The sequence below is a fragment of the Mustelus asterias genome, chromosome 14 (genome assembly GCF_964213995.1).
Source record: "Mustelus asterias chromosome 14, sMusAst1.hap1.1, whole genome shotgun sequence".
NCBI classification, from domain to species: domain Eukaryota; kingdom Metazoa; phylum Chordata; class Chondrichthyes; order Carcharhiniformes; family Triakidae; genus Mustelus; species Mustelus asterias.
Genome location: NC_135814.1, coordinates 71179696 through 71195562, shown reverse-complemented (window position 1 = coordinate 71195562; position 15867 = coordinate 71179696). Strand labels below are relative to the sequence as shown.

General features: G+C 42.2%; 1 pseudogene; it reads right to left on the bottom strand.

The window, feature by feature from the left end:
* Positions 1 to 714: 714 nt before the first annotated feature.
* Positions 715 to 924, bottom strand: LOC144504158 (U2 spliceosomal RNA; annotated as a pseudogene).
* Positions 925 to 15867: the final 14943 nt, after the last annotated feature.

Below are 15867 nucleotides of genomic sequence, written 5' to 3'. Positions count from 1 at the left end.
AACACTCACCTACCCCTAGGCTGAATTCCAAATCACATCTGTGCTGCCAGGCAATGATGATAAGTTGGGGCACATCTTCTACCCACAGGAATAGGTAGAATATTTGAAGACGAGCTTGTCTGGGCTTCCCTTACATACCTTCCAACTTCTGGCTCCAAGAAGGAATTTGGCAGTTCGAAGTCTGGGAGCTTGTCATATTCTCACCCTCTTAACTAAGGAGGTTGTATAGTGCAGGGAGAACCCAGAACAGGAAAACAGAACAAACTAAAAGCTCCAAGATTGACTGAGTGTCCTAAAATCTTAAAGGTAATTGTTTCAAGTGGTTCAAATGTGGTCAGCCCTTTAATTTTACACCATTCCAAAATCTTTAGTAGTCAAGGTAATTTCACATTAAACCACTTCAAGTTAACATTTGCTATTCTTTGGTGTTGAACATTGCCATAATTATACAGCTCAAACATTTCATATTTTTAGTTCTCTTTATTTCTCAAATTTTCTTTCTGATTGTTCAAAATGATTATCTATGTTGCTCCACCAATCCAGTTCAACCATGTCAATGATTAAATTGTCTGTAGATTTATTGTAAAATGTATTATAGAGTTTTTTTTTTACACTTTTCCAATTCAATCAAATCAAGTCCAATTCAGAGTCTCAACAAGTTGAGACATTTCCGATCCAAGCTGAAAAGACAGAGCCTTCACACCTGTCTTGGGCCTGATCTACATGAGCCAAGCTGATTGGAGGAGGGGGTGGTTTCCCCCTCCAAGGCTTGATCTCATTTGCATCTTAGCCAAAAGGCCGAGATGCCGCTTTTAAAAATTGCTTCATATGAATATGAAGCTTAAATGCAACTCAATTACCTCGACCAAGTGCAGCATCCGATCCATACTACACTTGATCTTAGCCAAAAGGCCGAGAATGTATTATAGAGTTTTTTTTAAATACTTTTCCAATTCAATCAAGTCAAATCCAATTCAGAGTCTCAACAAGTTGAGACATTTCAGATCCAGGCTGACAAGACAGGGCGAGTGACCAAACTACCCTGTCCTGGGCCTGAGTATTATAGAGTTGCCATTGCCTGTGGTATTTAACAACCTACAGATTTTACATGTTGAGCTGGTCCATCTGCAACTCTTTATCTTTGACACCTTCACTTTAGGATAAGGATGGAATGACGGGTGCTGAGAATTATTCCCTCTGCTTTCAGTTAAGATGGTGAGAAAACCTCCTAAAGATCTGCTCACAATGAGTTCTAATTAAAATAGGACTATTTGCTTTGTAAGATTATCTGAACACATTGCTAATAAAATATCTCCACATTCAACTTGTCCTCACCATCTGCAACAATGGCTGCATTCTAATGTAAATTGGAGCCTGAGAGTTCTTCTGTGATATTGTAATGATGTGAACTCAGCGTTCAGCTGTGAGGAGTGCTGAGTGTTCCTCTAGCCAGTGAGTATAGTATCAGTGGAATACCTTGGCAGATGTGAGCATTCTAGTGCAAACAGATCATCCAAAAAACACAGTGGGGTTTCCAGAAGACCCTGGCAAATTCAGTTTTTTAAGTTTATTTAAGAGTGTCACAAACAGGCTTACATTAACACTGCAATGAAGCTACTGTGGAAACCCCCTAGTCGCCACACTCCAGCGCCTGTTTGGGTACACTGAGGGAGAATTTAGCATGGCCAATCCACCTAACCAGCACATTGTTCAGACTGTGGGAGGAAACTAGGGCACCCGGAGGAAACCCACACAGATACAGAGAGAACGTGCAGACTCCACACAGACAGTGACCCAAGCCAGGAATCGAATGCGGGTCCCTGGCACTGTGAGGCAGCAGTGCTAACCACTGTGCCACCCAGATCACCTGGGAGCAGGCAAGACACCAGTGAGCATATCCACAGCATTGTATTATATACGGAAAGTACACAACATACACAGACAACCCTGGTATATATGCAACACTCTGACATAGGCAAGGCAGTCTGATGCAAGTAGAATATCCTGGTACGTATACACACTTCATTCTATTGCACACAAGGCATCCTGACATATGCCCAGCACATAGACAACATTATGATCTGCTCTGTTGACTCTTGTAAAAAAGAGTGTCATCAATGTGTGTTGTGATTTGTTTGTTAAGTGGCAAGTGATGTTTTAAAAAGACATTTGTCCATTTTGAATCAATACTTCAATTTCTGGTGATTAGCAGAATACTGGGGTAATGAAGCTGATGGCAGTTACTGATACATTCATTTTTTGATTAGGAGCCGTATTATCTTCTCAATAAGCCAGAAAGTTGAAAGAAGACATGAAACAGCATTTGATGTCTCTTCTGATCTTTTCGCTCCACAGTAGCTTATCACTGTGTCAGGAAGACGATGAGTTTGATCAATGCAAAACACAGAGATAGTAGGAAGCTATAGTATGATCATTGATCTGTTAAAAAAAAATTAAACTTCAAAATATCTGCCCAAAATGCTTCACTATTTTTATCCCTTTTCTTTGTTAAGCTGTTGAAATAAAGGACTGGCGTCTAGCAAAATGATTAATGATACAGTTTGACTGAATAGAAACTATAACTTATAGAATTAATAAAATAAATAATAAGCACAAGCATGTTAATAACCTGTTGACAATCAGCCTGACTGTCTTCATGTACATTGCAGTTGCTTTCAAGTCAATGAGCAAAACTTTTCCTGTTACATTATCCACCTCATTATCAAACATCCATTAACATGTGCAGCTTGTTGTAAAAATATAGGACTCTCGGAGACTGTCCGCTGAAGAGTCAACTGCATTAAGGGTTTCATATAATATTTCAATGTTCCTGCAGTCCATTGTGACATTAACCCACTAATTATATTTTGTGTTCCTGAGTTCTAAATGCATGTAAAAGATCTGGAATTATATAGCACATTTGGAAGTCATTCCACCAATTATGCCAATTACAACTTTTTGAAAAAGCTATCCAATTGGTTTCACTTCTGGTCTTTCCCCAATCCCTGCAAAATTTACCTTTCAAATATATATTGAATTCCCTTTATTTGGCTTTGCACCCTCAACCCTTTTGCCAAATAATCTCACCTGCCTTCCATTTTATCACAAATCTCTCTTATGTTTGTTCCTTTCCTGCACCCATACCCTTTTACTGTTTAAAACCTGTTATATCTATTGTTGCTCTGGGGGAGAGGTGGGGGAAGGAAAAAGAGAGAGAGAGCGCGAGACAGTCCGTAAGGTTATCCATCCCAGCCCCTCACTATCTCCTAACAACAATGTCCCCATGAATCTGGATTCTGGCAACCCGACACCATCACTGGTAACATGTGCCACCTCAATGGGTTGCCTACTACACCCTTGCCACAGTGGGCACAGAAAGCATGAGGGTGGCTGCAAGGAGGTCCCCATTAGGAACCCTTGAAGCATGGACCTGTGTGCACCCACCTGGGCATCTGGTGCACTGGCTTCCGGGAATAGCTTGCAGTTCAGATGGACGGTGGAGAAGCACCCTCATGACCTTCATGCGACGAAGGCCATCATAGATTAAACTGCAGAGTTCATGCAGTGTGAGGAGCGATATTAACACCTGCCAAGCTCCCTTGATTAGGGCAACACCTGCCAGACCTGGTGTTTGTTACTGTTAGTGGGCCCTGGAATGGAATATCAGTGGTCAGCCCCACAGCCTGTCCAGCAGACAGATGACAGGGTAACCAGTGTGACATTAGTGCGGTTGGGATTTGACCTCATGTGAAATTAATTGGGGGCCATTCAGCGGCCAAGGGGAATGCGCGCAACACAAGCCCCAAGCCAGTGGCAACGCTCAACTTGAGAACCCGCCAGATCGGCAGAAACACCTGCAAATCCTTGCACCCATGCGAGCCCTCCACCCCATCCTGCATCATGGCAGCAGCTGACACCCCCAGAGGTTGGTGCTCAGCAGTACTCACCCCTTCACAGTCCTTCACCACTGCTGCGCCTGAGCCACACTTTTAAAGAGTAGTACTAATCGGCACTGGTGTGACATCACGCTGGAGACATGGGAAGCATGCAGGAGGGTGGGAACATACATGATGAACTCACTAATGATATTGAAATCCAGTTAACCTCATGCTAATAAAATAAGCTTCACACCCTTTCTGGGCACAAAGTGGTTTGCATGAAAAAGGGAAGATAGCAAACCGTTTGGCACTGGGTGCAAATTGGATTTTTGCTTTCCACACTTTCCCAGCTCGCCACACTGATTGCCAGATGCAGCAAGGTGGTAAAATCCCGCCCAAGCCATCGTAATTCCATGAAACTCAATCTTAAACCTCAGTAGAAACAAGCAGGTCCCATGTCAACACACTTTGCAGTCAATGCAAATTCAAACACATTGGTTTAAAGTTATAAAAAGAAGTGAAACACTCTAGAATCTACCTGGCGATAAATGTTAAAAGCTGCAATCCTCATTTAAGAATTCATTAATTATAGGAAATCCTGAAGTCACAAGTCTTCATTCTGCCCAAATGTGCTGTGGGCTGAATTAAATAAACAGATACGTATCTTGGACTCTCCAAAACATAACAAAAGGAGAAGTTAAAATTATACACACATTATACAAGTAACATGTCACCAAGTTACTTGTCACCAAGTATAAAAGATACCTTTAAAATTGCATATGAAAAAAAACAAAGCAGTAAAGATAAAGCTTGATGAATGCCCAAGGTCCACAGGCCTCATTTGTATCAAAGGATCACATTGCAGACACTGAGTGCAATTTTCCAACTTTTGATTAAGTGTCAACTCAGGCGGGAAAAGCAATGTGTAGCCAGTCAGCTCGAATGCTGGCTTTACCCTTCATATTCTTTGACACTTGGTCAAATCCTAGAGGCAGGTATAACAGAGTGCAAGCCTAGACTGTCCAGTCTTTCCTCATAAGACAACCTCCCATTTTATGGTTTTTGGTCTGGTAAATGTTGTCTGAATTATTTCCAACATAGTTGCATGATCCCATAAATACTATATGGTGCTCCAGATGTGGTCTCACCAGTGCCCTGTATAACTGAAGCATAGTCTCCCTACTTTTGTAGTAAATTACCCTTACAATAAACAATAACATTATATTAGTTTTGCTAATTATTTGCTGTACCTGCACACTTTTGTGATTCATGCACTAGGACACTCAGAACCCTCTGCATCTCTGACCTCTGCATTCTCTCACCATTTAGATAGTAGGCTTCTTTTTTATTCTTCCTGCCAAAAAGGGCAAATTCACATGTTCCCACATTATGACAGATGTTAAGCCAACTGGGCTGTAATTTCCTGGTTTCTATCTCCCTCCCTTTTTTAATAAAGGAGTTATAATAACTATTTTCCAATCTAATGGAACCTTCTCTGAATCTAGTAAATTTTATATTTTTAATATAAAATCATGTACAAAAATCAAAATAACATGAGGGAACCAAAAGATGGGACTAAGAGAAAGAGATAAGTAATCTAAAGAAACATTCTTTATAATTATATTAATGTTTAACATTTTTATCTTGAACAATAAACAAAATCTGAAAGACTGAATCTTCATGTTTGTAAATGTAAATTTTCAGGACCAGAGTGTTTTTTTGGCAGCAATTAAGATTTATCATGCCATTAAAAATTAATTTATACCTGAATGCAGCAACAGTAACTAGCATATTTAGTGCATAAGTATTGCAACTTCATGCCCTACATGTGTTTTAATGCTGAATTTCTTGGCAAGGTCTGGTGTAGTGAAGCTTTTAGACAACTGCTTCATGATCACCATGTTTAATTGCACATATGCAATCCCCTGAAGTTGCTGTCTGACTTTCTCCATAATAATAGTCAGTACTTAGCCTCACCTTTATTCCTAGGGCAACATCCAAGCTCTTTTGCATTGAAACTAAAGGGGAGACAAAAACCACAGCAGAAATACCAGTGTAGCTGACTCTATTCCCAAAATAATCAGCAGCATCAGTCACTAACACTGGTGAATTTGGCACCCTTGTCGTCAAACAACAATCATATTAGAATATATAATGATGATGGCATTGGTGAAATACAGTTACATACTATAGCAAAGGCACAATGCACCTTATAACAATTAATAGTCATGTCAGAGAAAACAAACAGAAAAAAATCAAAATAAATTTAGATTCATCCTAACAAATTATGTAGCCTTTCCACTTAGGATATAACAGTAAAGATTACACTGTTGATTATGCATGATCCTACATGTATCCAATCTGATAATACTTCAATTAAAATGGCCTTTATGATCTTGGTGTTATTCTGCCCCAGCTTAAACATCAAAGCGGAAATGAAGAAGTATTTTCAGTGTTACTTGTCACCAAGCACAATATTTTAATATATTTCATCTCCCATCCTGTGTTGCATTTGCCGACCTGAAGATTATTAATATCACTTTTGATGCTGTGGATGAATACACAAAAGCTTATTGTTGGCAACTAATCATTATTTTATATTCAGATCAATCATAATTATCATACAACTGGGAAACAGAACACAAAGGAATTTCCTTACAAACCATAAGCTTTTGTGTTGAAAAATGTGTTTTGCCCCAGAACTAGTGAAAAAACAATTTTGGAATACTGTCTTCCATGACAGAAACACTGAGTCAATTCATAAATATCGCAGTCAGGGGTGAGGCTCAGAAATGTTTCGCTTTTTGGTTCAAAAAGATGACAACAGTTGTTGCTTCTCATGGTTTACACTGTTAAAATTATCTCACAATTTCTTTAGTTCAAATATATAACAATTTTCTATTGTACTTAAGTATTTACTCTCGGTAATTGCAGTTAAGCTTTATGAATTACATCTAATGGCTACCTTCAAATAAAATCAGACCTGAATAATTAATACAGTGTTGTGAATGCTAATTATACAGTATTACAGATATTTTTAGCTGTTCTTTGAATGAGGCTTTTTTCTTCAGAATCTCATCTCCATTTTTGCAACCTTTCTTCAGATGGTTGGCAGCAAAATCTCTGACAATACTATTACAGAAGCTAACAAAACTTACTATGCTATACTTTAGATGAAGAAAAATTGTTACTTTCCAAACAGATAAGGAATATAGAAGATGTAAAGTAATTGTGATATTTTGCGAACATGATAATACAATGCTAATGTGGTTCAGCAAAGGACAAATTGGATTGTGTGAAAGGAAATATGAAAGCAGGAATGCTAATAGTAGGGGAATATGAACATTGTCACCTGGGATAAATAAGGTACATGTCAAAGCTTGAAACTGTGCCTTAACAATGTTAGATGTTCTCTTTCAATTCAAAAGATTCCTCTAACAGAAAGTGGACATTAAATAGGAGGGAATAATGTAAATCTATCAATTTTCTGAGTATTGCAAAAGCCTATGAAATGATAGAATGGAGTGTACAAGAAAATATGTGCCTGGAAAACACAAACGCTCTGTTTTCCATTGTATCTGTTCATTCCTGAAAAAAGCTAACTTAACCATTAACTCTTCGTATGCCACCTGAGCAATTATTTGCCAATTGAAATGTGCATTTTGGGCATAATTTTCCAGTCCTGCCAACAGTGGGATCTGTGTCAGGTGGGAGAGAAAAATTCAGAGGGAGGTCAAAAGTCAGATTTCCAACAGTGGGAAAAAAGTCAGAAATTTCCCCTCAGCACTTCCAAGAAGACTAATGGCAGGTCGGATTTCCTGCTAATCCATGTCGGGAACTTCATTTGCATACATTAGTATGTCATGACTATTCATTAAAACATAAGTCACCTGAATCACGTTTTCCCTCCGAGTTATGAGCCACGCCAGTGGGAAATTAAACTGGTCTGAATCACAGCCGGATGGATATCAGTGGCATGCACTTGAGCACTTCCATCTCACCTATGATTGAATGTGTACATTTAAAGCCTGTTTGTAACAGTGCTGCTCTGGGTCATCAGTGATACCAATGCCACATTGGCTAGGTGGCCAACTCACAGCAGGTGCTGTGGGTGTGTGGCTGGGTTCCTCACAGCAGGTGCTGCGGGTGCTGTGGCTGGACTCCTCACAGTGGGTGCTGTGGCTGGACTCCTCACAGTGGATGCTGTGGGTGCGTGACTGGGTTCCTCACAGTGGGTGCTGCGGGTGTGTGACTGGATTTCTCATGGTGAGTGCTGCAGGTCTGTGGCTGGGTTCCTCACAGTGGGTGCTGTGGCTGGGCTTCTTACAGTGGATGCTGTGGGTGCGTGACTAAGTTCCCCACAGTGGGTGCTGCAGGTGTGTGACTGGATTCCTCATGGTGAGTGCTGCAGGTCTGTGGCTGGGTTCCTCACAGTGGGTGCTGTGGCTGGGTTCCTCACAGTGGGTGCTGCGGGTGTGTGACTGGATTTCTCATGGTGAGTGCTGCAGGTCTGTGGCTGGGTTCCTCACAGTGGGTGCTGTGGGTGTGTGGCTGGGCTTCTCACAGTGGATATGTGGCTGGACTCCTCAAAGTGGATGCTGTGGGCGTGTGGCTGGGCTCCTCATGGTGGGTACTGCACTTCTTTGGGATGCCAGCACTCAGCATACATTGTGAGTCTCAGGCAGGGTTGAACTCTACCAACAGAGACCAGGATGTGGTAGTTGACAGAAACATGAGGGTGAATGGTAGAGGGGAGAGTTGGTTTATGGTGGGGGAAGAAAGATGGCAGGCAGAGGGATGACTGTAGATGGGGAATCTGGAGCCAAACATGGAAGGGTAGATAGAGCATGGGTGTTGATGGGTTTTGTATGATATGTGTGGGAGTGGGTTGGTGCAGACCCAGAGCCCCAGGAAGAACCAGAGGCTGAGGAGATGAGACCCATCCAATGGAAGCCAAAGGGATACCAAAGACACCTTTCCTACTTGGGGATGAGCTAAAGAAAATGCCACACACATTTATGCTTGTCAAGAGATTTAGTGGCTCATATTTACCACATTTTGTGGGAGGATCTAATGCCACTTGGATTAGGAGGCTATTCTCTGCCAGTGCCCCTGAGCCTAACTCAATGTTTTTGTGAGCAGCTCCTTCCAGGGATTAAGGGTGACTTATATGGTCTCTCTCAGTGCTCACACATAACTAAATAAAGAAGGTGATGATTGCCCTCTGCAGTAAGGTTCATCATTACATAAAGTTTACAATGGATGAAACTAGGATTTGCAGCGATCTCAGATTTCCCTAGATTGCACACATGTGGCATTGAGAGCTCCATGGCAGCAGCCATTGATCTTTATTAACAGGAAAAGGTTACTTGGGTCCACTTCTGCACCTTTATTCCTTAACTGCTCTGCGATCATCAAAAGCACAACATGCATGCTTGTGCCAGATACCCTGGGAGTTCCCACAACTACTACAGCCTGAGTCACTCCCAGCTGCCTCAGATATTCAAAGGGCCATGGCACTTATGGGGTTGGCTGTTGGGTGATAAGGGGTACCTGCTGAAGAAATCGCTCATGATATCAGTATGTCATTCTTAAAGTGCTTTAGAGGAGAGATACAACATGGTGCACTGTGCAATGAGATCCATCAATGAGCAGACCATTGACATCCCGAAGATGTGATTCGATGTTTTGACTGAGGCTCTGCAATACTCTCCAAGGGAGTCTCCTGCATCATTTCAGTTTGCTGCACCCTGCACAATCTGGCACTTCAAAAAGGAGGTCACTTGCTTCAGAGAAACATGGTGGAGACTGAGAACTCCTCAGACGATGAAATCCTGGAAATTGAAGAAGGTGATGAAGGTCAGCTTCCATGTGATGATGCCCTGAAGTGGCACAACGCGGACGACGTGCCCGTGACACACTGATATTTACAAAGTTCCAAGAGGAGTAAAGTCCAGGCAAGGGGAACCGGCCACATTTCTCCTATCCCTTAGTGTGATGCCATTGCTCAGAAAGGTCTTTACAACCAGTGACCTTGCAAGCAAGGCCTGCATTAGGCCTTAGACCTGCAACCCTCACCTAATCTATGGAAAGGTCAGCAGCCAAAACTGCATGTAGCCACAGTGGAAAGTGCAAGGCAGCACACCATCCCTGCCTCAGCTGCACATTATGCAGTCGTGACCAACTGAATGAGTCACTTCTTGCAGCCATGGAGACTCATGGTTGGAGAGACCATCATGGTTGCAGATCTTGTGCTTTTACACAGACTATGAAGCAGCTAATTATTGGTGAAACAACATTACTTGTAACTGTCCAAGGCATAGGAGCAAAGATTCATCCCTCTCAATGCACTTGCGCGCATCCCCATCTGTTCATCCACCACCACTTGTCCTCATCCTTATGCCATGTCATGCCTCTCCCTCATCATTATGCTCAACTAATGCTATCTATTCATCAGGTAAGCACTCACAATTACTCTCATTCAAAAGTCTCAACTTTCTCTCCTTTCAGGAGAAGAGAGTACAGGGACAGTCAGAGAGCCAGAGGCCTCTACAAATTTCATAGTTAACAGTGGAACAGGCACTGGAAGTAAGTGGAGTTTCCATGTCCTTGGCCATTGGAAATGGAAAGATGGGAGCCTCCCAATTACCTAACGACAGAATTCAATATCAAACAACCACGTGGTATACAACCTCACTCAGGGTGACTTGATGTTGGCAGCGAGTGAAATATGATCATGTGCTTGACATGATAACTTCAAACATACTGACATTGACAGTACTTATTCATGTTTGCTATCTCCCACAGAGCCTTGTGCATTCTTTGGTAACAGCTGAGTTGCCAAAGATGAGAATGACTTCTCAGAGGAAGTCACTTCACTGAGTGAGTACAATCACAAGACTCATGCAGATTGTGCATTAGTTCAAATACTCAAATTTTGGAGTGACCAGGAAGGCAGGGAGTTGGATTTTGATTCCCACATCACCGGTAATCAAGAGTAGATAGTGGAAACAAGAACAGTGGTGCAGGATCTACATTGGAGGCAGTGAGCTGGACACTCCAAGCTCGGCTCAACTGCAAGCATACGCTGTACCTTGGGGATCATGGATGAAAAGGATACTTTCGCAGCAGCACTAGAGAATGTTCAATTCACTGGCAGGCGATGCAACCTCACTGTGCACAGTCACAGAGAGATTAAAGGAGTCTGGCTCCTCACAAACATTTGCATTGGTGTTTACATCCATGGAAGGAGTGGCCACCTGCATGGACCATCAAACACCACAATCTCATGAGTTCATGAAGGCCTTCACCAATGGTGTTCCCAATCTGATACCATTTCAAATAGCCTTGACCATTCGCCATCCCAATATTCTGCAGCAAAGTGTTTTACAGCTCATTGCCTGGCAAGGCCATGGCAAGGATAATGGTGAAAGGGAACATGGAGGTGGGGCTCAACTCAGTTCCACTTTTCATCTGCTCCACCTCTCAGTCAATATCTCATACTGTCCTGATGGCCAAGTCTGCCTCTGCATTGATACAGGCAAGATGTGGAGATGCTGGCATTGGACTGGGGTAAACACAGTAAGCGTTTTAACAACACCAGGTTAAAGTCCAACAGGTTTATTTGGTAGCAAATACCATTAGCTCAGGCAAAGCAGTCTTTGCCATTGCCATCACAGAATCCAAAACAAGAGGACGTCAATGGAGAGTGTCTCAGCAATCAGAGCGGGATAATAAAGATTTGTGGTCATGTATATGCTCATGGACGTGTTTGCACATTATTAGAATGAAAAGTTTCAGTTGTGTATGTGAAGCTCATAAATATAACTCCTTTTCACCATTTTGCTGACTAGCCCATTCTTGCTTGCTGGTTGGTAAAGTAACCTTTTCAACTATGTGATGGTGAACAGGAACTTGTGAATTGATGGCAACCAATAGGGGCTGTTAAAGGGACTATTTCATGTTTGTGTCACGGGGTAGAGTGCAAAATGCCACCACAACCCACCACCCACCCCCCACCCCAAGGTGGCAAAAGTGGTTTTTGAATGTACTTGCCAGATACACATATTGGTGAACCCTGTGAGCCTCACAATAATGAGGGCATTCTGAGCATCCCGGACAGCAATTTGCTACCCACATCATCCTTTGCTTCCTCTTCTTTCTCCTCAGAATAATCCAATGACACTCTGTGCTCCACGCCTTGTTCCTCCTGCAAATCCAAACCTTTCTGTTGTGCATTGATGTGCAGAGGGCAGCATACCACAACCATTGAGTAGATTTTGGCTGGTGTGGACTGAAGATCACCTCCATATTCTATCCATGCACCTGAAGCATGTAATGCTGATGGCTTGTTTAACAGCACATCTGATGATCAATGGGCATTCACTGTCGCAGTCCTGGTCCTCTTGCCTCAGGTTTCTGAAAGGTGAAATTAGCCACGCTTTTGGTGGATATCCCTTGACTCTGAATAACCAACTGGTAAGTCTGCAAAGGGAACAGGGAGGGTGGACAGGGAGAATTATACATCACTGAGGCTGCCTGGAAATAGAAAAAATAGGAAATAGGAACAGGAATTGGCCACTTGGTTCCTCAAATCTGCTGTCCAATAAGATCATGGCTATTCCTTACCTTCCCATACTATCCCCGTATCTCCTAATTACAGTAACATCCAAAAAGCTATTGATTCTTGTCTTAAATATGTTCAATGACTGAGCATCCACAACTCTTTGAAATAAAGAATCCCAAAGAAACACAACCCTGTGAATGAAAAAAAATTCATCTCATCTCAGTCCTAAATGACCGACCCTTTTTTCGGAGATTGTAACCCCTCGGATTGACTTTATTTCACCATTTCCACTTCCCTGGGAATGGGCAGTAGATTTGGAGGAGGGAACTGAAAAGATCAGCTGGTACAGTGGGGGCACCATGTTCCTTGCAGTTCCACAGGTATTTAACCAGCACTAGGAGAGGCGGCAGGCACCTTCCTCCCACCTTTAGGCCAACTGAAATCATTAAGTTGTCAATTAATTGCCACTCAAAGGGGCATGGGAGGGGCTCACACCAGGTGTTGAGACCACTTGGTGAACTCTGATTGGTTTGTTGCAGGGTTGGGGGAAATTCCCCTTATTCAGGCATCTTTGCCCAAAGGGTGCCCGCTCCCCATAGTACTACCAACCCCCTGGTATTCCCCCAGGTGTCCTCCCAATCTCTGCCCACCAGCCCCTCTCCAGGGTCTGCCAGAGAAAGCTCCCCACTCATTTTCTACTCAGGCTATAGTGACAATCAGCACTGGCAACTGCCTAGAGTTCCAGTAATCACCATCACTGCTGGTGGTACTGGCTGAACTGGAGAGCTGCTAACCATTTATAAAAGCAAATTAATGCGGATGCTGGGATCTGAAACCAAAAGAGAAAATGCTGGAAAATCTCAGCAGGCCTGACAGCATCTGTAAGGAGAGAAAAGAGCTGACGTTTCGAGTCCAGGTAACCCTTTGTCAAAGCTGGTCTGGACTCGAAATGTCAGCTCTTTTCTCTCCTTACAGATGCTGCCAGACCTGCTGAGATTTTCCAGCATTTTATCTTTTGGTATTTGCCAACCATTTGATTGGCTAAAGTCTCTCAGAGCTGGGACTTCCTCCTAGATGGGGGAAGTCTTACCCTGAGCAATTAACAGCTTGACGAATATAAAACCAGCTTCCCAGCATTATGGTGGTGGGCCCTTCTGGACTTTTAATCCAGGGGCAGGGGCATCAACTCTGCATAAAATTCCACACCTAGTTCTGGATTAATCAACCAAGGGAAACATCTTCCCAGTTTGTAGCTATTTCTTTAAAACCATTATATACAGGCTGTCAGGTCCCAGGGACTTATTGACTTTTAATCCCATTAATTTCTCTAGTAGTTTTGCTTGAGTATTGCTGGAAAAAAGAATCATGCTGTTGCAGCTTTTCGTTGTGTATGCATCAAGACAGATACACAAGAATACCAATTCTAAAAAGAACAATAATTTATACTGCATGAGAAGTGAGTGCTGATTGGTTTCATCACTAATGATGGTTGAGCTGTTACAATGGAAAATGCACCAAGGAACAGTTAACTGCCAAGCTTTTGTTTAGATTGAAACTAGACAGGTTGTCTATGATTTTTCCAAGGCATTGTCATGGGGAATGAACCAAAGAACAGTTGCTCCCAAGCTTTTACTTCATTGAAAAAGGCACAATGCATTGGCATAATCTTCCTTTTACAAACGACGGGGCCTTGTGTGTGAATATATGTGGCTTCTAACAAGCGATTCGAACTCTATTTATGATGTTGTCCATTAGGCAAATCTTATAGTGTGTGGAACTACAGGAACACCAACATGTATATGGACCAGCGAAGGTAGGCTTGCGCTAGAAAGTAGCAGAGAATCATTGCCAAGGCTAACTCTAATTTCTGCCCGGCCACCCTACTTACCCTCCAATGTCACCCCAGAGACAGGAATTTTTGACAGGTCACTTCTTTTTGTTTTCTGTACTAAATGAATTTCTATTCACAGACCCATTAATGCTACTTGTCCCATGGAAGACTTCGCTTAACAATTGAAGTAGACAATTTGAGCCACTGGCAGAAGCTGAATGCACTTGCTGATGGAAATTCAATCAGTCCCTCTTCCTCCATGCTGATGGATTTTCTTTGGCATTGGGGTTTTTGTTCATCTTTCACAGCCTTGATTGCAATCTTTTCTTTGTTCAGAGTTTCATTTGCAGCTGGTTCTTTTGTTGTGAGGTGCTTTAATCACTGTTATTCATTATAGTGTTTTTTTATTTGCTAACTTGTGATTTTGCACTCCTGATTTTATTAGTACTTTGCAATATTATGCATTTACAAGTGTGAGGGATTTTAATAGTTCTATTCACAAGACTCCCTGTGCCTGATATTTAGCCACAATGTTGCTGTTGAACAGTGTTAATTTTCCACCAAATCCTGTTAGTTGATTTTATAAGTGTAATTCAAGCACTGAATCAAGAATTCAAATAAGTTGAAATAATTAATATTGTTAGCATTTTTAATTCTAGTGCAAAAACACTAACATTGTCCTCAACTGGTTAGAAGTGAGGAACTAATCAGCAATCGCCTCTAAGTTTGAGATCAATTAACAATACAAAAAGTAAGAATTCCTGGAAGACTAACTGATATTAACACTACCAGCTCTGAGCAACAAAGTTAAAATCATTAAACACAGATTTGGATTTTTTTTTTAATTGCCATTAAATTATTATGTTCAATTTCTTAATTAGTCTCTGCTTTCCCAGCTACCTTAGATGCTTAACAAATGGACTAAAGGAGTAATATTTATTTGATTTACTTCATCCAATTATCCCTCTAATAAACAGCCAAACCTACTCACTCCCTGGTGACTAATCTCTTTAATATCTTTTCCACCCACTTTCCCTTTCAAATGCAGCCCTTGCAATTCCTTAGGCAGTCATCTACCTTCAACTGGCTCTGTGTTGCACTGTGCATCTCTTCTAAGGACTGCATTACACTGAAAGGTCCCAGCTTTACCTCTTTCTATGTAGTTCTGATATCTTTTTCTCATTTATCACAGATCATAGAGTTCTACAGTGCAGATGGAGACCATTCAGCCCAGAGTCTGCACTGACCACAATCCCACCCAGTCCCTATCCCCATAACCCCATGCATTTACCCTAGCTAATCCCCCTGACACTAAGGGGCAATTTAGCATGGCCAATCCACCTAACCCGCACATCTTTGGACTGTGGGAGGAAACCAGAACACCCGGAGGAAATCCACACAGACACAGGGAGAATGTGCAAACTCCACACAGACAGTGACCCAAGCCAGGAATCGAACCCGGGTCCCTCGTATTGTGAGGCAGCAGTGCTAACCACTGTGCCACTGTGCCACCCTAACCACTGTGCCACCATGCTGTCCTTGAGCACTACATCTTTTTCCATTCCTCCCCTTTCACCACCAGTCTTTGTATT